Below are 25467 nucleotides of genomic sequence, written 5' to 3'. Positions count from 1 at the left end.
TGAGTGGCACAAATTATATTAATTCGTAAAACCTACTGTTTGCCAAAATCTTGGGTTACAGACTGTAACATAATCTCATCAATCAGAAACACTCTACCTGCTCTGAGATGGGTTCTGAGCCTTTTTTTTTTTTTCCTGAAGCAAAGTTCCCACTGAGTATGATGATGTGTTATGAAACTTGGGCTGTGCTGGTGGCACTTGATAGGGTAATGTAAACATGCTTGATAGGGTAATGTAAATCTGCATATACTTTGTAAGTAGCAGCACTTGCTGGTAGACAAAAACACAGAAATATACACAAAAATAAAGAAACCAAACAACTGATGGTGACAAAGAAAGAAAAATCACCCCTATGAAACACAAAATCAATAGATTATGAAAGCTACTCTGAGGCTTCCACTACTATAATCCCAAAGTTTTATTAACAAGTATCAAAAAATCATTACTGTAATATCAAAACATTCATAATAACAAAATTAAAACTCCACTCGTTCTGTTCCTGCAGGGATCTGATCTAAAAACCCCTCAAGAAGAAAAACCACATAATTGTTGTGAAAATAGCAGTTGGTCAGTTCAGTCATTCAGCCAATCCAGGTCTGTAACAACGTCACTGCATTTCAGTGCCACCATTGTAGGTAATTTCAAAAGAATTGCTCATGCAAACCAGTTATAACCAAATTAGACAAAACATGAAGCCTTTTAGAAAAGCTCATAAGCGCTGCTATCAGGTGCTATATTTGAAGCCTAATGTCTTTTAAAATGTAGTATAACTCATTCTCTATCATTTTGAGATAACAACTTATTATTCAAAATAAACCTTACCTTGCCTCCTTCTGCAGTTCTTACCAACTCTAACTTTCACCACATCTCCTTTTCTCAAAAGCCAGGGGTGCTCCAGATAGCATGGAAAACTTCTGTTATTGCTACAAGGAATGAAGCTTTAATGAATTCAGCTTTCTGGAACATCACTTTTGTTTATTTGATGCTAATTTGGCACCTTTCATATATACTTATACATGCCACTTTCAAGGCTCACAATTCCTTTTTGAGCCTATAGATAAACATAGCTTGTAGTTCATGATTATAGTATTTTAGGGGACCATATTCCATTTGCTTGCATAACAAGAAAAGGGAAAAAAGCTTTCTGGACCAGTTCACCCAGGGTGAAAACTGTTTTATTCCTGTTTGATGTCTGAAACCCTAAGTCTGACCCAAGGTTCATAACTCCAGTCAACTCATTGTAGTGCATCAATGTATTTAACAAATATTTATAAGGTCCTCCTTTACTAGGGAGAAAATCATGAATATATACCAGTAATGAATGAAAGAAATAAAGCTCACTGCACTTCCACTAAAACTTGCAAAAATTATACCTTTGTTTGGCTGGTTTTCCTCCTGTGGGTGCTGGTAGCTGATGGCCCTTCTGAATCCCCAGAAGATACGCCAAGTTAGCTGACTGGACAAAAAAAAAGAAGGTTTAAAAATTGAAAGGAATAGACAGGAACAACAGAGTTAAACCAGGCTGCTTAGAGTTGGACAAGCTCACATGGCATTATGCTGTGATGTTACGTGTGAAAAAACCTGTGAGAAAAATACCCCAGCCCCCCAGAAAGAGATCTCTGTAGGTGAGGAGCATCAAACCAATATAGCATGTGAACAGCATGCAGATCTGGCTTATACATTCTGCCTACACTTCCTTGGCTTTTCTTCTGCTATGGGGAGAGTGTCTGAAGCCACCCTCCAGCCTTTCAGCTGATAACCTACTTCCTGACAACAACTAGTGAGCACTAACATTGCACTTGGCACTGCAGTAGACTCAAAACAGCCCACAGGCATGGTGCAGGGTCAGCCCGCTGCTAGGCTGTTTGTTTATTTTGGTTGACATTTTCCTTTGTTGACTATCTGTTCCTTGTTATTCTTATGTACAGCCCTGCACATATCCTATCTGTTCAACTGTCTTTGGATAAAAGTGAGTATTTTCCCATGTCAATAAATGTTCTGGTGTGAAGCTGTGAGCTGGCCTTCGAGAGAACCACCCCCTGCTGTGTATCTCACTTCTGCATTGAGTTTTCTTTGTTAATCATGTGCAAAATAAGAAGGCTTTCTGTCTAGCAAAAACCCATCATTAATTTTTCATATGAGCACTAAAGTCTTGAGCAGAATCCTTAAGTGGCTTCAAAGAAAAAGGAATAATAAAACCAAAGAGCTACATTTTCCTTTTCCCTTTCTTCATTATTTGATATTTTAAGAAAACTTCATAATGCATTTCTCTCAGCGTCATGATGACACATTCATTTTGAAGGCTACATTTGACCTTCAACTTTGTCCTTCATTAGCAGGACTACACCTAAACACGCCTTCACTTTACTGCAAATGAGACAGATGCAATGTGTATTCTGTTCAGCCCCAGCATTAGGATTATCCCAAGAGTGGCATTTATGTTCTTGTAGTTCTTTGGTATAAATAAATATCAAAGTAGGAAGACCAATCTGTACTCCACTAGGAATAATAAACTAAAATAATATGGCACTGATTCTGTTTGGGTTGTCTAAATGTGTTTTTATGATTGTATATGTTTATGGCTTTCTCACACAGCCACCATGAATTCCAGGCAATTAAAAAGGACATGAGTTCTGAAGCATTTTAAAAGGGGCTTTGCTTCCAAATGGTATGTATTAAAAGTACATTTTTCTGACAGGGCTACTGCAAAGTCAACAGTAACACATTTCCCTTGTTCCAAATTTCTTCCCCTTCTTCTCCTGCCTGCAAGAACTAATTAGAATATTCCTCTAAGTTGAGAAGAAAGGGAGGGAAAGACTACTTTTATGTTTGCACATATATTAGATGCATTGCTAGCATAAGCCTGTGGGCCCCAGATATCAAAGCAGCTCAGAGGCAGTATATAGCAGGTCTTGTATCAAGTGTATCAACCTACATATATGCTAAACCACCTGCTTTTCCACACTGAACAAGTTTCACGTCTCTGTGCACAGCTGAGAACATACCCGTCCTTGCTGTCCAATGCCCAGTTTACAGCCACTTAACTGACCAGCACAGGTTTTTGAGACATGGTTGTGGAAAAGTACCTTATTTAATTGGAGTACTGTTGCTCCAATATACCAAGAACTGGCATGAGCTACAGAATAAAGATCGGAACAGAAAAGTAAAAAAAAATAAGCATAGAAAAAATAGTACTTCTGATCATAAAGTTACAAACTGCTGGCTTGGTTTTTCCATTTACATAAATTCAAACACAAAATTGAGAGAAAAAAGACTTTAAACAATTTTCCAACTACAACCTGAATCAAGTCCAGTTTCAAAAACCTGTGTTCAATACCACTTAGGAAGACTAGAAAATAATGGGGTTTACAGGCATATCAAATAGGTGCATTTTTAAAGGTAAAAATATATTGTTTCCTGAGTATGTCAACTGCACGACTTGATACATAAGAAAATGCTAGTAAATGGAAAAGAGAGAAAGACAAAGTTTGTTTTTTCTCTTCCTCCCAGTAATTCTGGGGAGTTTAAGATTTCTTAATATTAGCGATCTATACCCTGTTCCATAAAGTCTCCCACAGCAGTCAGTGGAACAACTCATCATCACTGAGGATTTCTGCCACTTTGGTCATAAGACATTGCCTCTTCTGTACTGCTTAGTGTAGCTTTGGATATTCACCTGTTACATAAATAGATTAATCACGGTGTAGTCATAAAGAGAACTATTATCCCATCATGCTTAAGTGCAGAATGCCAGCTGTGTTAATAGAAATGTATCACCATGTCATTATTAAATATTCATATTGTTGTATCACCAAGAGACCAATCCTGTCAGATTTCCTCTGTTAAATTATTAATAAACAATAGTCCCTGACAAGCTGACATGTGTCTGTGAAAGAGTAAGAACTGACACAAGCTTCCTGTGTTTCCAGAGGAAGTGTGTAAATCCTACTAAGAACCTGTGTTTAATAATGACATCCTTGCAGAAGATGAAACAGGTGCTCCTGAGACAACCTTCGGCAAGAGCAGAGCAGAGAGACAAAACCTGATGAGCCAAAAGTACTTCCAAAGGCAAGTGGTAATAATCCTGTCCTGCTAAGGAAGTTGGGAGGCAAGAAAACAAAGAGAATAAGCAGCTCAGTACAGTTAAATTACAGCTCAGTTTTCACAGGTTTACCCAAGCCAAGTTCTGAGCCTAGAGAAATCATTCCTAAGTAATAAAGATTCTCCTGGCTACTCAGGGCCAGCATCTAGCAGCAGACTCCAGAGCTGCCCCAGGTAAGACTGCTGCAGGAGCAGAGCTCTCCTCCTTACCATGTGGAATGTCTCCTGCTTGTCTGTTACAACAGGAAATGTTTTGAAATCTGAACAATGCTGGAGATCTGAGGGCAGACATCACAGATAATGAAAAGAAAAAAGAACTATTACTTGGAAATGATTGTTGCTTTGTCACTTTTCCTTAATTTCCTCAGTAACTGGTAGAAACCGTTCCTTAGAAAATATTTAGGAAATAACATCCATAGCACCATTTCCCTGCCTCAGTCTTGGCCATTGTTTCTGTGCTTTTACTTTTGATGACAGGTGATTTTCAATTGTAGTCATTTTTATGAATACTCACTGTATAAATTATGCAAATGAGGTCTCTAATTTCAGAACACATTTCAAAGATTCTCCTCACCTTGAGACGTATAACAAGTTCATAACATTTTATTTAATGCTTCAGATGCTTTATGATCAAAAGTTTTGTTTTAGAAAATGCCCATAAAAATCTTACATTCCCTTATGAAAGCAGAATTCTGAGAAATTGAATAGCAAGGTTTGCACTGTTTGATCTCCAGTTAATTTGTTAAACTTAAGTAAACAATACATGTTCACGCAGTAACATATAATTTGAAAGAAAACCTATTTTTGTAATTCATAATTGAGTATGGCCCATGGCTAGAACAAGCTGACCGGGAGGCAGGCTTTAGCAGATGCAAAGCTTATTTGATGCTGCTGGAGCTATTCAACTGTAACAAAGACTATCTGTATCCAAAGGGAGTGCTATGGATTTGATGGAACCAAGGGAACAAGACCTCCCTTGGTTCAAGGATGGAAAATAATTTCCTGCATTGCCATTTTCATTTTTGAACCTTCCCTTGCTGTTCATTAACAAATTCAATGACATTCTCTGTACAATGAAGAGAACTTCTCATTTCACAAAAAGCTTTTGGATTTCAAATAAACTTCCTGTCAAGTGTTGGCAAGAAAGAGATTTCTCAAAATAATAAACTCTCCCTGCCTACGCCAGAACACTTTCCCCAGTGCATAGTCAGTGGATGCTTAACTTACATAAGGTGAACCAACTTGATCAGGAGCAATGCAATGAGGCTTCGGAGCAGTCTGTTAGTTGACAGCTAAACGCTGCAGTAAGGATGAGAAAGGACAAGCATATATTTAGTGTGTTGATAAAATCAGGCAAAAACACCTGAATACCACTTATTTGCACTTCTTGCATGAGCTCCCTGACTATTGAGCTGCTGGCCACAATGGCTCAGGCAAAGACCTCAGTTTCATCTGTGTAATAATTGGTGTTCTGGCACCAACAAAATGGCTTTGGCCTTAAAATTCAGTGCCTTACAGTGCCCCACCATTTAGCACAAAATTACCTGATGACCTGAGTTGCATTTTTTAAAAGTAATCTTTAAAATGTTGAGATGGCACCAAAAAAGGGAAATAAAGAAACTTGAAATTGTGTTGAAAATCATGGATCTTCCCTATTTTTCATGCATGACAATTAATGAGCTGAAGGTCAGCTGCAGTCTTGCAGTTATTAGGTCTGGATTGCTGTGTGTCACAAGCCTTTTCACAAGAACCTGACAAATCTCTCTCATTAATAACAAACGACAATTTCTTTGGTGCTACAATGCATGTTACATTTAATCAATTTGCTATTTGTATTCATTGTGTACATCTACTGTTTTGGGTCATGAAAAATTGAAAAGTAATTACAACAAGGAAGAGCATCGTGGATAACGAATGAGATAAGACTAGAAAATGCTCTATTAATTGGTCAGTTGTATTGTCAGTACATTGAAAGTAGTTAAGACGGGAATGAGATAAGACAGTTCTATGCCTCTGAAGTGAAACAGAGCTTAAGGATAACCACTGCTATGATACTTTTCTTATGATAAAAATTCAATCATCTAAGCACTATGGTGCTACAAGGAGCTTTAGAAAGCTGTATAACTACAGCTATTACTTGAAGAAGTCAAAGTAACTTCCCTGATTGAATTGTATTATTGTAATGCCTGGTAGTGCAACCACACTATAAATAAAGTATGTCAGCATCTCCATCAATGCCTCCACTGCCAAGGGCTGCTAACTCATCTCTTTCACATTTCAACAACCTCAAAGAGGGCAAACAGATTAATGACTCAGATGTCTATTTCTGTACTAAAAAGAGATGGAACAAGTTAAACAGGTTTTAATCAATAGAATATCAAAGAGCTGACAAATTTTTAGGATTCTTGTAAATCAGAGCTAAACATAAGTATTAACTTCAAAAATGGACATAGAAGAAACTCTTGTCTCTACAAGAGAGACTTGCATTTGTTGGATCAAACAAACCTGCATTTAATGAACAGATGACAAGTACTTCTAACCTATTAGTTTATAAGCTTTTGATCAAACCTATGAATCTATGTTACCTATAGACATGCAAAGCAGAATTTCCATGTTACAGTATTGTAGCTTTCTTAATCTGTGTAAGAACAGTAGCAGAGGCATTATTACCATCTTCACCCTCTTTGGGTTTTTTTCCCCTACATTAGCAACATGTTTATATACAATAACAGGCACTCTGTCCACTAATCTGTGTCTGTACAGTTGAGCTTCCTAAAAATAAACTTCAAAATATACATCTAGAATTAAAATAAACGTGCAAGTTCTTAACTACTTCCTATGCATCAGAATTAGAATTTGCCTGTATAATTATGCTTCAGAAGAGGCCATTGGTCAGAGGTTCCTGCTACGCAGAGTCACAATTGTAGACTTCAGACTGTTTCTGCTGAAAAGGGTAGGTTTAAGGTTGAATCAGAACAGAAAGCAGAATAAAGAAGTAAGAATAGTGAAAGCCATAGCTGACAATCACGTTCTTGAGAAAGAGAACCACGGTGACAAGGGAGGGCAAAAGTGCTGAAGAAGGTGATGACTGCATTGCTCTGACATCTGGAAAGTAGAGTTTGGTCATAAAAACTCCTCAGCATTAGCAATTAGAGTAGCTTTTCTTTGACATTGCCCCTGAAGTTTAGAGGGAATATCATTGATTTCATAATGAAAGCTATTCGTTTTGCAAAGGTTTGTTGTAAAGTGTCATGAGGAAAGGCATCCTCAAGGCATTAGGAAATACAGCAAAAAAACCTGCAAAAAGGTGTAAAGAATTCTAAATCACTGCATTGTCTCTATATTAATGTAAATAGGTGCTAAATGCCTTGGCTGATTAATGCTCCCTTCCCAATAAGAAAGGAGAATTACTAAAACAATATTAGAAGAAATACAGGAGTGAATAAAACCAGTACTAGCAGCATAATGATTACATAGGAAACAAGATGCAGTAAAGCTAATGTCCTTTCTCAGATAGGATTTGGTCTAGAAATTGGCAGCTAAAGCTATTCAACTAGGCAAGACAAAGCTTTCATTACCTCACATAAAACATTTTTTATCACTCAAGTATCTTGCCAGCTGTGTGTGTGTGACACTATGTAGTCTATTACCATCAGCAATGAGGTGAGACAATTCTTCATGAAACCATTCTAAAGCTTCAGGTTATCAGGGCTCTTCTTATGGAGCTTGTTCAGAAATATAAGAACTGTTTAATTTTCACCATCCTGTAGGCAGCAAAAGCATTGGGGTTTAGTGAAATGGTAGAAGTATGAGGTTTTTGAAGAAGACGCTGCATGTGCACACCCTCTTTGAAGGAGAGCAAGGATACAGGCTCCAGGCAGTTCATTGGTGTAAACAAATCAGTAAAGGCAAAGCTAAAAAAAAATAAATAAATGTCCCAGTCAGTCTTGGTGTAATAAAACACACTGGTTCTCAGTACTCATAGTGTTTTCTTGGCCACAAATACTTTGGTTCCTTCTTTGCATGACAGCACAGTGCTGTACCTGTGCTGGTGGCTCTCTGCAGGCACAGCAATCTCCCTGTGCTGTTGGATCAGGGTTGAATTTTTGATATTTTATCTATAAATGCATAACATATTTATATTATTACAAGTACTAGGAGATACAATTATGTAACTTACAACTGTGCTTTGCTACACTTATTAATGCATTGTAGATCTTGTGGTTACTTGGAGAGAGATGTTTGCATCAAGCAATCTGAGTAGTGGTATGTACTCAACTTTTATTGACTCAGAGATGGTTGGAAGTAATTATATGATTTCTCAATAAGCATCAGAAGTTGGCCATAAAGTTCAATTATTTTGACATGAAAGATCAATAACAGGAATCTGAAGCAATTAAAGACACATAATTCAGAAGCTGTTCGCCTAAAAACAGTCATGCAGTGAATCTGTTCCTGACTTCAGCTACAGTGCGGATGTAAGTTCAGTCAGTGGTGCTGTTCTTCATATCAAAGCAGTTACATACAATGGTTTAGGCTGTTAACATAAGAACTTATTAATACGCCCTTCCCAAGCACATCCCACATCATGGGCTGCATCCTATACTGTACACAATCTTTACTACCATAACTTTGAATGTAATATTGAAATCTGCCATCATTCATATCTGTGAAAAGCACAGAGACAAGAGTACTCATTTGCTATGGTTTTTTTAAATTGACATTGAAACACAACCTCTTGCATCAAACATTGATCACACTTCAGAGTCACCAAGTTTCTTCACTGAACAAACCAAATGCTGTACTAGGATACCCACTGCCAGGTCAGATCCTGAGCTTTACAACCACTTTCACCCTATTCATTAAAATAATAATAATAATAATAATAATAATAATAATAATAAATTTCCCTTTGCTTAGATTAGCAAGGTATCTGTGCACAACATCAGGCTCTCTATCCACTAACCCAGATGGCCAAGATGTTTCTTCTGCAATAATCAATCTATAGGTGAGCCACCGATCACCTCCCTCTATTCCTCACCAGCCCGTACCACTTTATAATCACTGCTGGCACGGGACACTGGCAAGTGCTGCATCTGCCTTTGGCTCCCTTCGGCAGCAGGTTCTGCAAGTTACAAGTGAGTGGCACCAAGTCATTACCCCGTGCTTCCCAGCTCTGCAACAAGATGCCTCCTGCCCAAAGCAAAGCTGATAATACTTAAAGACCTTAATAATGCAAAAGTACTGTATCCCTTTAAGTGCTTATTTCATTCCCAGTGTCTTCTCCTACTGTTCCTTTGTTGTAATAAGCAGACAGCTGGCACCAAACACCAGTGGTTTTTTTCCTGGGTATGCTAATGATCAAACATAAAAGATAATGTTAGTCACAGTTAGGTACAGATGTGACTTCGGCACTTTCCCTCCTTTTCTATTTCCTTCTGCTGCCTTTGAAGGAAGACTGCAGCCAGTAAAACTTAGCAGTGAAGTATTGCTGCTCTCTATTTTGTTTCAATTGCAAATGCTACTGTATCTGGACAGATGTTGACTGCCATTTCATCTGAATTGGCATAAACAAGATCAACCATTAGGACAGTCAGTGTATGTAAAAAGATCAGGGAAAAACATCTCCCTTTTTTCTAACTTTCTATCCTAATTTAGCAGTCAAAAATTCATTATTTTAAGTATTTCAACCAACTACAGTATAGTTCAGAAACAGGAAAAAATGAACTATGGATTTTGATTATACCTTCACCCCACCAGTAGTCAAAACTTTCACACGATACTTTCAAATCTATAATTTTCAAGCAGATTTGCTCACCAAAAGAATCTGAAAAGCAAGACAGACCTGTGCCACTGACAAGCTTTAAAGCCAGCCTGCTTGGAATCTCCATGTCTATTAAAGGTAAAACACTTCATCAGCTCAAGCTGCCAGCAAGTTCTTCAGAGGAATCTCCTGGCCTTGGTATTATTTGCATGCTTTGTCCAGGGACAGAGCATTTGTTTCTTAAAACTGGAGCAACCAGCATAGTGCAGCAGTCAAGCCAGGTCATGCTGCCCAGATTCTTCCCGGCTGCTCTGCTGACCAGTTCTGTGCCAAGCTCACCTGTTCCCCATACAAGCCTTTCCAAAAACAAGTTCCCTTCTGGCTCTTCTCCAAAGAACCACTGACGCCTGGGCTTCCCATGACCACTGGGACACAAACAAGGTAGCAAGAGCAATCTTAACCTATCTTAAAGTGAGCAACAGCTTCTGCATACAACTAGTATGCAAGTTTAGCAGTAGCCTGTGTTACTTGCCATGGTTTTTGCTTTTTATTAAATATTCACATGTATTCTCTTCCCTTATTGTTTTTGGCTAATTTGTAAAATTCAAGGTGACGTTTTATTTTATTTTATTTTATTTTATTTTATTTTATTTTATTTTATTTTATTTTATTTTATTTTATTTTATTTTATTTTATTTTATTTTATTTTTTTGCCTTCTCTGGTCCTGTGGAAGAAGCCTGTGCCATTCCAGTTGTGTGAGCACTGACAAATACATCCCTGAGAGACAACTAATTAATTAGTCACAGGGAGGCTTAATCCTAAATCCTAAATAAGGAGGTAAGATCATGGAGGCAAAACCTGTCACCTTTGCCCAATGAGCCTGGAGGGAGAAAGACCGTTACTGCACAGTCCAATCCACTTACATGATAGAAAAGGATGCTGGGATGGAAAGTATAATAATCTAAAAACATTCCACGAGAAATAGTCTACAATTGCATGGGCTACAGTCTCTTCCCAGTGCAACAAATGAATCAGAATATCAGCAGCTAAGTGATGGGCAGTTATTTAATGAGTTAATCTCATTAGGATATTTGAACTCTCAGAAGAGGCTCAAACCATTAGCTACATGAGAGCTTTGAAATAAGCCTTTCAAAAGGACTATAAGAATATATTAAAAAGTGGTTAATACACTGTGAACTTTACCAGGGTTCCCTTTGGATCAGGCTGTCTGCCAGGAGGTTTTTCTGGGGAGCTTCTCCACAAGTCCTGCAGACACAGTCACTAATAGGCTCAAGTTTCCTCTAGAGCCCATCAAGTAACATCACCAACAATTTGGATTCTGGCAGTTTCTAAGGTTGGCCTCAATATGTTACACAGTTTCACCTCGCTTCCCAATTTTTAAATCCTTTGGCTTTAAATCTGGATAGATAAAATTGAACTAGTCATCACATTATATATCTGACTAAAAGACTTACAATCATACTTTCAAATACATGTTATTTAGCCTCGCATTATCTGCAGTGGCTGTATTATTCCCTCTAACCTTTTCCTTTCCTTAACTTGAGTTTGTGCACAATCTACATTTATTTTAGTGTATAATTAACTAAGTTAAATACAGCAGAGTCTCATTTCAAGTAACATTACATTGTCACACCATGTCAAACAATTGCAGCTTGAATTCAGATTGTATGACTATTTCCTGCTCTCTGTTTATTTTTATTAGCTCTAGTGGAATTATTCATATCAATAAAGTGAACAGCATTTGACCCTCTAAAAGTAAATGAAAGACATTAATAGAAGAACCTAGAGAATATCTTCCAGCAATAATTAAAACTCAGAGCAGAATAATTTTTTTCAGTCATTATAAATCATAATGAAAAGTGGATACTTAATGTCTGATTGTTCAGATCTGCTCTATGAAGGCAGTCAGGAGATGTCCAGCTCTTTTAATTGCTAATAATTATTTTGCAGTTTAAGAAGCAGTGATGTAAAAGATTCTTATTGTTTAGAGTATTATAAAATTTAACTGTAACTAATGCATTTTCAAGAGTTTGGGGAACATTATTAAAGTTCATTTCCATGCTGCAGCTGCAGGAGTTAGAATTATGAAAGTGAAGAAGCTGTAAAATTGAAAAGGTCAGCAATGACATTCATCTATTCCAGCTGTCAAATCAAGGGAATGTTAACAAAACTAGTCTCTGGTAGAAAAGCTAATTGTCTACATGTATTTTGGCTGCTCCAATACATGTACTCTACTGTGGCTAATCTATAGAAAGACCATGCTGGAACAGCTCATCCTTTTTATTGAACAGGGCTTTTGCAAATAATGGAGCCTCATTGCTCCAAATTAGCAAGTTTTAATAACTGCGTAACTCCAACCAACCTAAAAAGCAGCAAAATATTCCAAGACAATGTTTAAGGAAAAAAGCACATGAATGAAGTTTAGAGTCCCCTGGAAGCGGATTTCAACTTTCAGAGTGCTGGGAGTACAGGGCAAATTTAAAATTTTACTCTAATGTTGTGTTCTTAAAAATAGTATTTCTAAAACGTCTCCCGCCAGGGCACGTTTTATTGTACCAACATATAGAAAAGTCTCTATTGCAGACCAAATCTTTTGTAGATGACCTGGATTTAGTAATCCCTCAGTGTGAAGGACCTTCTCTTCAACATTCTATTCCCCATGGGGTGAGGATTGCAAACCTAACACAGCTAAACACAGATTGTCAGTGAAGACTGAGTTTAGGACCTTTGCTATTGAATGACAGACCCCTGCCTTGTGCAGGAGGAGCTCTCAGCAAGCAACAGTGAGAGACTTATGCCTTTTATTATGCACCAAATTCCACCTTCCTCAGACAATGACACTCCTTAGCAATTGAGAGCAAAGAAAAGTGACTCCAGACCTGTAGCATGTCACATATTCAAGGGAATCCAGTGCTTAATCTTCTCTAGACAAATTCATTGCAAGCCCCGCTTGCTATTTGCTATTATCTGTTTTTGTATTTTCACCTTATACGTTCACAGGTGTTCACAACTCTACCAACCACAAGTAGCTGACTGTCAGTGTAAAAACCATACTCCTATATTGCACCATATACATCAACTCACACCTCAGTTTATCTGGTGTTATGCAATACAGATGTGTCAGAAACAATCCAATTTGACCAATAACAACATATTATTAGGTCAGCATGTAGCTTTCTGGGTAACTTTTAAAAAATCTGTTATCTGACCTTTGTGGGGTGTTTTGTTTTTTCTATGGAGAAGTATTGCAAAGGCCAGAAACAATACCGCCAATTCATGAAATATTCAAGTGTACAGTTGCAATCTTTTAATAAATGGAAGTGACCTTCAAAAGAGACATCCCAAAGATTAAGAGAACTTCTCCATAGATGGCATTTGTCACTAATCAATGACTCAAAAAAAAACTTACACTCTTCCTACAAATGAATACAAAAAAGATCTTTCAGAATTTTATCACTTTAAAAGTAAATTGTTCACAAAGCACACAGAAAAGTGCATTAATGAGCTAACAAAACAGGCACATTGAAAGGATACACCCCCCTGCACCTATTGGTACTTATGTCCATATTTAGATCTAGAGAGTCATCTGCACATCCACACACCAGTCTCTGAGGCTAGATGATACTATCAGAATTAACTGCTTTTCTTCAACTGCATCGATATGTCAAAATAAGTGCAACATTTTACTAACCAATTTTCTTTTTCAAATTCACAAAGATATTGGGCTCTAACTGGGTCACGGCATTGGAACAGATGTAATCTCAGCAGAATACTGTGAGAAATCTGGGCTACATTAATGACTGATCCAATTACAGTGGAAATCTCTAGAAAACCCAGATTTACTAAGAACAAGGAGATAATTATGACGTACTTCTAGGGACAACCAGATGGACCAGCCAGTCTCAAACTCTGTAAGGAGGCCAGAACTGAATGAGAGGCACCCGTTCTGTTGCCTATGTAGTTGAAGATATTCCCATTCTAACAATATAATGAAAACAGATTCCTTTAGCTACCCTCACCTGAGGGGACTGGATCAAAACTAATCCTATACTGGGGAGCAGCACGACAGGGTGACAGAGGAATAGGTACCCAGGAGAGAATAAAAGAGCAGGAATCAAGAAACCACAGGCAGCAAGTTATGTTTTCTCTCCTGAATCTCTCCTGAACCTTCCAAGGAGCAATTAGACACCACGCTTAAGCAAACCCAAAAATCTACTGTAGCTTTGCACCCAGAAAGAAAGAAAAATACTTGAGAAATCTGAGTATAAACATAAACATAGTATAAATTCCTTTCAGCAATCCAAAGGCAGGCAAAAATTCATAGCATCCTTATCTATGATCTTGACAACATCTTTCAGAGAGATGTGCCTCTCTTACCGCTGAGTAGTCCCATTAAGGTAATTTGGATCTTAGAGGATGTATGATGCTAAACATTTAGTTAATTATAAGTGTTGCTGAATCAAGATTTTTTTCAGATATTTTACCAGAGAAGATATATTACTTTCCACTGTTTAATATTTCTTATTTATAGAACTTGCTGCCAGCTCCAAGCTAGTAAATATTTACATTTCAGGCACTTTGATGGCTAATGTGACCTTTCTGTTGCACACTTTACACCTGTGCTGTATTTTACTTTCAGTGTTAACATCCTTTCTAGTCCACCTTACATTAACAAGCAATATTTAAATATATGCAAATTTCATATTTTAGCTGATGTTTTAGGAACATTTTTAAGGTCACACTGTTTGATCTATCATACAGACACAGCAAATTTATGCACCATATATCCTATCTCTACTTGTTTTTACCTACATCTGTCTTCTCTGATTGCATTTGAATGGGCTTATTTTCTACTTTAAATAAAAGATTTATGCCTTAGCTGTCAGTTTGCCTTTATTTGAAAATTTAATTTTGTTTCTAGGAGTCTAGATTAACTTATTAGATTTAACTGTCCCTTGTGCTTTGCAGCGATAGCAGAAGTATATTTTCCCTTGTGGAGAGAATACATAAACAAAATGCTCTTAGCTTAAGAATAAAGAATGTTATTACTTAGACCAATACAACAGTTGGTCCGGGATACAGAAACTGATGTTGTGATATTTTTTTTAATTTATGATGGCCAGCAGTGAGAACTGACTCATAAATATGACTTCTCCCAAATCCTGGAGCCTCCAAACAATGCTTTGCAGAAAAGGAATGTTCCCCCAAAATGTCACCTACATTTAGGATACAGAAGCAGTACCACTGGGAAGCACAACTTGATTTTTGATACTCATGGAATTATTTAAGTGAGCAACAAATGAGAATCTGCCTCACTGCTTCCAGTTCATCAGAAGCCTATTTATTGATTCAGTGTGCTATTCCACATCTTCGGTGTGACATGTTCTTTACTGTCTCTCAGTAGAGCTACATTCATAATACTGTTAATCAAGCCCTGGAATTTCAGAGCTTGCCTGAAAGGAGAACACACTCACTGCAGTTGCTGCATGTCATCCTTGCAATGCCCAAAACAGCTGCGTTCTCTGGTGGGTGGGCTTAGGTGTCTGGGGGAAGTTAATCTTTTCAACTGTGTTCATCCATTTTAACCTTTTTTTCTACTTTTCATTTCTAGATGTATCTGGAATTCTGAACAACTCTGATTTTTTTTTCTCTTTATTTTGGAACATCCACATAGACCTGAACAGAATCTGTTTTTAATCAATCCCTACACTGTTTATAAGCTCTAAAAACCTACAGCTCTTGATTCTGCACTCTCAATAATATGCACTGCTTTTGAAAGGAACCGAAGTGTTCCCTCATCAATAATGTTCATAGAAGTGCCAGGAGATTGCAGTATAAGAATATCAGAGCAGAGAAAGTAGAAAATTGAAGGATCAGTATTTACTTAGCTACTCTAGCAAGCCTTCAGTCACACAGCTGTTAACTGTAACCTGATTCACTTTGTTAAATAGTGAACATCACGAGCACAGGACTTTTGTGGAGAAACAGGGATTCATCATACAAAGAAAACAAATATATGTTCATGATGGCCTTCATCACTCACAAAATATCAGCAGAGATTAATTGCACATAAGAAAATGAGGCCCTTTATTCTGCCAGTCAGAGCAATACAGCTGTTATATAATATGATAAGCAGTGATGAAGAATTACACGACCAGCAGTAAAAGAATAATAATAAAGGCATTAAGGCAGGCCAAACATGACAAAACTGATCCCACTTGATACCCTTCAGTCTGTGGCACTGTATGTATAAAGTGCCAACAGATTCAAGAAAGGAAACTAATTGTCAGTCTTGGCAACTTCCTAATAAAAAAATTAGTGAAAACAGCACAAAGCATAATCTCCGCATGTACAACACCATTACTAGAAAGTGGAATCTTCACAAAGCTCTTCAAAAATCTCATCAGCTCTCTTTCAGGAATAACCATAAGTATGACCTACCTTCCATCATACCCAGGTAAAGAATATAGATGTAGCATGTAATAATACTTTGGTGTGGTCTGAACACATTGGCAGAGGCACTGGGCAGGTAACCATCTGGCAGGGAAGGCTTATGCTCATTTGCTCTCTTGGTAGTGAGCTTCCTGCTGCTGAAGGGCAGAAGTAAATCTATTCCAGTCATTCCCTTCTGTTGTGATAGCAAAATCTTATCAAGGATGTGTTACTTTAAGTCCTATGACAGCAACCATTTCAAAGCATCAGACAAGACAGATAATAAAAGGGTGAAAACTGCAAGGAAATAACTCATGCACTACACATGTAAAGAATTATTTATCATGGTTAGGTAGAATAATCCATTACTGTGACAATTATTTAGTTACAGAAGGCACCACCAAATAAGAAACTGGCTGTATAAACTGCTGCACCAACACAGCTGATTTTTTTCCAGCTTCTCCAAAGACAGTATTCTGGTTTTGATTTAACAAGTAATTAATGAATACATAAACTCTGGACAGAATTTTAATCTATCCCAGTGCCAAATAATTAATCATTCATTCCACGTTTAATCCTGTTCTGATAAATGTAATTAATATTTCATCATGGCACTGCAGAGTAGAGCAGTACCTGGGAACAGCGAAAGGCAGCCTTCTGTCTCTCCCGTCATTGCAACTCTGGAGTGAAAGGCACTGTCTACAACTGACAGGTAAGTAATATAGAATACAGTGTTCCCTTGCAATTGTAAACTAGGTTTTATGCATGGCAGACGCGATAGTAAGGAGGCTTTTCTTCCTTTGACCTAGAGCTAAAGTAGCAAATCAAAATAAAAACAAATTATAAATACATCACGAGAGCATGGTAAACCATTTGTCTGATCTGACAGCATTTGGGAAAACAGTGCTTGCACCAGTGTCTTAGTCTATACAATTCCACTGAGCATATGGTAGCACTGCAGAGAGAGAACAAGCATGTGTAGGTTGTCTGCTTCTGTCCATGGAAAGCAGTGCTACATGCACAAACAAGTGGATGAAGATTTAAGTACTAATATTACTGTAGGGAAACTCCAGCATCTCTTTTGAAAACTTTCAGTGTAATCAAGAACTGTGTTGATAGGTAGAAAATTAAACTGCAGGAAGCCCTATGTTGATTTTACAGGGTGTTTCATCTCAGGAACCCACACAGTTCAGCAAAGAGTTTAGTGAAGAAGATTCTACAACAAGCAAATTGCATTGGGATCCCACTGCCCAATTACTCACAAACAGGCATCTTTTCACAGTTATCTTCTTGCTCAGCATTCTCCTGTATAGCCACAAATAGTTTTTGCTGGACAAATTTTAACTATACTTACAGTTATAATTCCCTCTCATTCAAATACAGGGAAAAAGAAGAAAACCTACTGCAATTAGTTATCCCAGTTGCCCTGGTGAATATTTACAGTCCTTGCAAGAAACCCAGCTTGTGGTGTACGAGTCTCTAAGCGTCACACACTGACACTGAAAGGAGTTCGTAATTTATCCCCTTCCAAAGATCCTATATTATGCTGCTATCTCAGCTGTCATTAATGTAACCCTTTCCTACGTCCCAAATCAGTAAGGAGACAACTTTCGAATGGTAGGGGAGTGTCTCTGGCAGAGTATGACTAAACAGAGCTACATGAAATCAAGTGATTTTACTCCAGGGTCCTGCTGGAGCTGTTTTATACACTAACTCTGTAACTTCTAAACAGCTCTTCTAGATAATTATGCTGGAAAGCATTTACACATGTGCAGAGAATGGACAATGGTTTTATCAGCCACGATTCATTTCAAAATATTTTGTTTTCCAAATACTCTAAAAATGCACCTAACCTTTGGTTACTCAAGCTGAATCTAAAATTGTCATAAACCTGAGTCATTCCACTTCTCAAAGCACTTCTCAATGCTAGGAAGTACTAGTATTATATTCACAGGAAACTAAACTGATTAGGAGCATTGGATCATTGAGGCAAGAATCCTGCTTCTGACACTGACCATTGCTAGAAGCTTGAAAGGAATAAAATCCTGCCTTCAATATAAGCTAAACAATATAAGTTTTTACTTTTTGTGTATCTGGATTGATTCAACAGTTCTTTTGCACAAGAGCCAACTTAAAAAATGACTGTATATGCCACATTTTTAACTTCTGCTTGCAGCAATGGATGATATATACCCTTGTTCCAAAAGTCACACAGCCCTGATGGCCAGCTGCTGCACTGTCACCTCATTTCTGAATCCCACAAGGAAACCTTTTCCATATTCATAAGCAGTGCATTCATTTCTAAGACCCTGGAAACCTTCACTGAAGCTCCACATTATAATCCAATTGATTCTTTATCTCCTAGGATCAACAAATCCTTAACTCATTGTAGAAAGTGTTGTGAGACGTTTCATATCCATGCACACACATTATTACATCTTTCCAATTATATATGAATTTCACTTCCCTTAAGTCATCCATTCTACTTGTTTAAAATGGGAAAGGTTGTTTGTAGATGTGAGTCTACCATTCTGTGTTGGATTTGATGAAGCTGTATTGTGAAAAACATCTCTCTGCTTTACAAGAAAACTGATGCTGAATTGAAAAAGCAGCCATTGAATAAGGTTATATCCATTCATGCTAATACGACCTTCAATTAGTGAAGCAAACACATTTTCAGACCCAGCCATTTTATCAGACATTCACTATAGGATGAAGAAATGCTGGTATCCTTGAAAAATTCTACTCTGAGGTGACCTTCTACTTTTCCAGGCTCATTAGGCAAAACAAAAATAATTGTGCCGTTTCTTTCTGGTCTCTCTTCAGAAGATTTTCAGGACACCTCAAATTACAAATAATGATTTAACCCACAAATTCATGCTAACACATAGCATCTTAGACAGTTAACACATTCATTCCGTGCAGTTCCCCAGAGACACTGGTTTACAGTGTTTTCTTTTACTTAGCAGAAGCTATTGGCATTTAAATAGAAACCACTACAAATCCACTTAGTTCAAGATTTTTGAAAGAGTAAATACCATTGTGGCATCCTTAAATCAGCAAAGAAGAATGCAGTAGTGCCTCTTATTTTCCTCTGCATTTTCAAGGACTGGTAGTTTTCTCACTGAGGTGTCCAAACAGCAGCAAAGCTCTTCTGAAAGCCAGACTAACTTCAATGTTTAAGTAACAGAATTATGAGAATTTTTATTCATATTCAAAAATATAGCACCTTTGACATGCAAAGAAGTAGAGATATATATCATGCTCCCATTTGTAAGGTTTAATATATTTAAAGAAGTTTGTGGCTGCTAAAAAAGTATCTATCCAAGCCAAAATGAACAATAACAAGATAATCATTTTGAATTTTCTCTGATTTTTGTATGAGCCTTTTCAGCCACATGCAGTATGCTACAAAGGAGTTAGATATGATGCTTATTTGTATACAGTTGTTAGGTCACCTAAAGAGAATTGAATTAGAGAGAGATGCTTAAGTATCCAAACAGAAGATTAAAAAATTACTAATAAGAAATAATATTGAAGAAATCATTCATCATCTGCACTAAGAACAGTGCAGAGTTCATGAGACCAAAGATCTTAAGCCACAGAAAGACTCAGCTCTTAAAGACAAGAAATCTGGCTGAACAAAGGAGGGCTTTCCTAGGAAAGGTTTAAGAGTTGGGAGGGCTGGAGGGGGATGCCAATGAGTACAGCTGGTATGTGTTGGCACAGCTTGATGAAGTCAGCTGAGGTATAACAGCTGACATTAATTAAAGGTTTGGTTGCACAAGCCTAACAGACAGAATGAGGTAATGGACTGATACAATTCGATCATGATGGATTGCCAGTGCAGAAGAAAGAATCTGAAATATGCTATATTACGTACATTAATACTCTCCCATTTAGTTTGCAGGCACACTGTCTTTTTTCTTTTTTTTTGCTAAGATAAAAAAAAAAAAATGCAGTTTGTTAAACAATGTTAGTTTGCATGATCCCAAATACATCCCAGTACCTTGTTTCTTTTGAAAGTTGTCTGCTCATCTGAAACTATTTCACCTAAATTCCCCTGTAGCATTGTCATCATGCATGCATTCATGCTTCTCCAGCACTTTCCCAACTAGGGGAGCATGGAGACATTTGTGGGCCCTACACATACTACTACAGCCCTGGTAACACAGCCAGTGAGATTCTGAGGACATAGAGCTTTCTCTCATGAAAAGAGCTCTCTCTAAATCAAACTTTAAGCTGGTAAAGGGCAGTTAGGCTCTTATATCACCATTTGCTCTGAAGCTTTGAAGAGATTTTCATAACTTCAGCAAGCAAATGTTTGCACTGCTTCCATAAAATCTCTTTCAGCCAGGGGATCAAGCTGGACATTTAAACCAGGCTCCCATCCCATGACTGGCTCCTGCTGAAATTTAGCTCCCTAAATACTGCTGTGACCACAAGACTGGTGTTTTTCACATTTCTGAGTGGAAGTTCTTGACATTTACCATTTTCCTTTCCCTAGACTACACGAACTGCAGCAGCAGCAGAGAGCAGGAGTCCGCGGGAGCGTTCTGTACATCCTTCCTATGCCCCGTTGCTTAAGCACAGCCCGCGTTGCTGCTGCAGCACCAGCCCCACCTGCTGCCCCTCGCCGGCAGCTGCAGCCAGAGCCAAAGCCAGGGCCAGGGCACGCAATGCGAGCAGGCGGTGCTCTCCGCAAAGCTCCGGCTGCTTTTGTGGGTTAGCAGTATTTTCGTGACCTTTCCCTGGATGGCAGTCCCAGAAACTCGACTTTCTCTACACTATAATAATAATAAAGGAAAAAGGCTCTGAAATGAATGTGGGTAAGTGCAGTCGTTAAGGTGAAAACTCAAGCAGGAGGCCGTCAAGCAGCCCCACAGCTCCTCTGCTGAGTTTCTTGGGGAGACAGCAGACATAGTGGACCAGGACAGCACATTCACAGGAGTACAGCTGCATTTCCTAGAATGCTGTTTCTAAGTTGCACCTTTGGAGCAAAGGAATATCTCATCTTCCCGAGATTATCTTCTGTTGAGCTGCCAACACAAAGTTTATTGCAGCCAATTAAAATACATACATACACTGCTGACTTCGTGCCCACGCACACTTTGCTCACAATTTGCAGGAATGCGTGTCAGCTTTTCTTAAAAGGGACTTTCTTTCACAGCTGTTTTGACAGAAGCCCTTCTGATGTCCCACAGACCTCAGCCTGAGAAGCAGCCTGGCAGCCAGGCTGTAGGGAACCCTTGTTTATCAGCTATTTAATTCATTCAATTGAGGCTGATGCATCTTCCTGGCTTCATTGCTTTTTGATATAACTTCAGTTTCTAGCATCTGTAGTGGATTCTTTTGTATACAGTCACCTAGGTAGCAAAAGCAGTCATTTGATAGTGTGGTGTTCATTTTGGCAATGTACTTTATCAAAGATGTATTTTGCCTGCAGCAAAACGAGCTGTCAGCTGTTACAATGAACTGTCACATATCCACATTTTAATATGAAAAATAATTATTCTTCCTTTTCTATTAAGCAGCTACCTATTCTTCAGGCTGGAAATCAGAAATGCTTTCACAGAGTATCCAGCTCACTACTGAATTGATTAAATGGGTCGAGTGTAACACTGTAAATATGATCAAGGCAAAAAGCCAGTCAGTAAAACGGACAGTTTTATCCTAATAAAACAGGGAGGCCTTTGCCATTTCTCTGTGGCAGATAGTTAATTGTCCACCTGTACACAACAACTTCAGGACATCTGGCCACTTAACCAATGAGTACAAGATCCGGAATGCCAGAGGACCCATAAGTGAAATAATGAGTGGTCTGACTCATTTATAGTGAGGTCCCTGCACACAGCTCTGACATCAGTGGTCAAAACTAAATTAAAATGACTGCAAATGCTGGTCTCACTAAATCCCCAACACCTGCCTTAAGATGCAGCTGGGTACATCAAGAGCAGCAGCAGACCCAGCTGGGACACAGACACAACAGCCGAGACAGGGTGGCTGCCTACAACAAAGTTGTGGTTTACCTGCACCCTAATTTAGGATGAAGAATGAGTTCAAAAAGTACTGCATACAGTGCGGTCAACACTTGGAACTGCCTCTGTGTAAAACCATGATTCCTTGCTTCAGTCACACTAAAAGCAGCTTCAGCCCAGGCTGAAACATCAACAGAGTTATACAACTAACCCTGCCATCTCCTCCTCCTGCAAGCCCTTCTGTGAGACCCCAGGTAGTCCTGCCCACACAGAAATCACCTTGCTTTATCAAACACATGAAGCTTACTTCTGTTGCTATGGTTCAGGGCTTAAAAATAGACTTGATGTATGGATTTTCTGTTCTATAGGCAGAGCTAAGGTTCAATATATTGATTTGAGCTGTAGGGCTTACTTCATTCAGGGTGCAATCAAAGCACGTGGATTTTTACAACCTCAGGTGGACAGTTTTGATCAGACTGCAGGTGTAGAAGTTAGACAAAACTGCATGAGCATGTTAGTTGGCAATGCTGACATATCTGCATGCTTTCATCCCTAAAATGATCCCATGTCATATGCTTTTAGTGAATTCATTTCCTCCAGATAGCTCTAGTGAGCAGGTAAGAGATACCTTCTAATGAGGCAACTGCCCTCACTGCCATTTTATCAAGACTTAACATCACTCCTTCCCATGTGGTGAGTTTAACACAGGTACCTTTGTTATCTCACAAGAAGAGCAGTGATGGACTTGGAAGGCCAAGAAGTTTTGGTGATTCATCTCCCCTGCCTGTACTCCTGGTCAAATACAAGGAGGCTAGGCTAATGCATACACAGTTTACTGGAGAAGTGGTAGGAAGTTGTTACCAGCTTATCTGTTTCATTATAGTAATAAGTTGTCACACAGAAGCCCCCAGGCACCTCAGACTACAGGGGGCTACCAAAATACAGGAATGAAGCATAACAAACCAAGGGTAAAAACAGGACAAGACACCAAATATCCCTCTTCTCAAGGTGAATTTCTCCTCTGCTGAAATGGACAACCATCTATCACCCTCCATTTTGCTTATGCCTATTCAGTTGCAGAGAAATCTGTCTGATGAAGTGAAACACCACCTCCAAGAAATGAGGTAGCTGTTAAGTGAGAATACTAGATTCACACAAGTGGCAAATGCCTTAGGACTGATCTGTTCAACGTGGAACAGAAAACAATTTTGCTTTTTTTCCTTCCCACAGGGCATAAGTCTTCCCTGTCTCTCTGTTGTGCTAGAGAAAGCAAATTTCACCAGAAACTGAATCCATTTACAAATATTTTGATAGATTGAGACAGCTGCTCGGGAAAAGAGAAAGATTAAACACATGCAGTTAAGATACAGTGTCACACGAACAGCTGTTGGAGTGACCCACAGCCCATGTGGACTTCATTTTATTTATGTCTTTAAAAGACTATGTGGGTTTCTGTGTAAAATAGAATCAATGTGAATGCTATTTCTGTTGGTAATAAATTAAAGAAAAATCTCAGATAATTAACCCTCCAAAATGCACAGTCTTGACTTTTTTTACTTGTTTTGGCAGGAAGACAGAAATGCAAAATGTACGAGCGCTGTTCTTGTATACACTCACATCTCATTCTATAGATCTGCTTGGCAACTCCTTCTGAGGCTCTCAGTTTCTGACTGGAACAGGTCATTATGTGCGCACCTCAATCCATCACTTCCGAAGCATCCTGTGAAGAAATTGCCATTAGAAGCCAGTGTAGCGAAACCAGCTATCTTCTATCTAAAAGCATAACTTGCATTTTTGTATCATATCTCATTTTTTTTTATTCTTAACATTACCTATCTGTCTGAATAGTTACTTTCTGTAGCAGCAGAGATTGTGCTGTATCTATTTTTACTGCACCAATTACTGCTATTTTAAGACTGTATAGAGATGTCTACAAATAAAGATTAGCTGAAAGTTCCCAATGCTTTCCTTTGCAACTGTCATTAGAACCTTACAATTATAAAAGCCCATATCTATAGCAGTTATAATTGATTTTGTTTCAAATTCTGGACACCTGAACAGTGCAGTACTCATGATGTTTCAAATACCAGGATCAGGCTACAAACAAAGGGAACAGATTTCAGATGCAGCTGTTGCACTGAATGACACAAACGGACAAATTGCTTCTCCACAAATGCCACCATTTACAACACCTCTTGTCCAGGCTCCGTACTGAGCAATCACTATCAGTGCAAAACTGTGATGCTTTACTGCATATACACATTACATTTTCTTACCCTTGCAGAACTTGAGATATGTGTTTTGACACACAACTACACATGCTTAATTCATCACAGGGGAAAAAAAAAAAATAAGTGAAGGGAAATAACTCTACATAAGTATGTATCACTGAGAGTTCAAACAATCTTCTTTTCACATGATAAGACCACAACACACAGAGAAAAACAAACTAGTTTGATAGGAGCACAACTTAAACAGAAAGCACAGGATACTCAGATTACAACAGTGAAGTAGCTGTGCATGGTCAGAGCTACATTTCATTTCAGCTACCCACCGTGGGACACAAATGGGTGAACAGGAAGGCCACCTCAGAGCCCTTCACCTGTTGATGCCTGCCTGGTGGCAGCTGGAACAGGGCAGGACAAGGTTGGGTCCTGCAGTGCTGAACTGGCTGCTCATCCTCAGACAATCAGTACCACAGGATATCTTTGCTCTTTTGAATGTAAGAAGTCATGCAGCATCCAGCATGAGTCCATAAAGAATTTAGCGGTGAAAAATTTAGACTGGTTTGATGGTAAATTTCACAAGAGAAACAGTGCCAAGAGTTTTTAAAGAGTGAGCTTTTTGCCCCCTGACAACAAGCCGATAACAAAAATAACCTATAAATACCCTATTCAAATGTATAAAATGTCTCTTAATATCTGTTGTTCTCCAAGTGCTTTTCTTGTCAAATTCTACTTTGCAGCTAATGAAAAAAAATATCTCCAGTGTTTCATAATGACAGGACACAGCTAGTTTAATGCCACTGAGGATTAAGGAGGCCTTGAACACAGCAACGTTTGTTGTTTGCCACATCAGAAAACAAATGCTGAAACACTTCATTCAGGGTCTTCTATTCATCAATCTCTTAAACAAAAAACAAAAAAATGGAGCAAAACATCAGGACTAGA

The 25467-nt window shown here is 38.3% G+C and overlaps 1 long non-coding RNA gene across 8 annotated transcripts in view; it reads right to left on the bottom strand.

The window, feature by feature from the left end:
* Positions 1–134: 134 nt before the first annotated feature.
* LOC107319005 overlaps positions 135–25467 on the bottom strand; it is a 49144-nt gene continuing 23811 nt past the window's right edge. For 7 of the 8 annotated variants that reach the window (XR_001557603.2, XR_001557604.2, XR_004308673.1 and 4 more), the window contains 2 exons: positions 23915–24017; positions 135–1456 (listed from right to left, as the gene is read on the bottom strand). This is a non-coding gene — a long non-coding RNA (uncharacterized LOC107319005). The remainder of the gene's footprint in view (positions 1457–23914; positions 24018–25467) is intronic. The other variant, XR_004308674.1, reaches the window with a different exon arrangement.

The sequence above is a fragment of the Coturnix japonica genome, chromosome 11 (assembly GCF_001577835.2).
Source record: "Coturnix japonica isolate 7356 chromosome 11, Coturnix japonica 2.1, whole genome shotgun sequence".
NCBI lineage: Eukaryota > Metazoa > Chordata > Aves > Galliformes > Phasianidae > Coturnix > Coturnix japonica.
The sequence above is the reverse complement of the archived record's forward strand: the minus strand, read 5'-3'. Positions and strand labels throughout refer to the sequence as shown.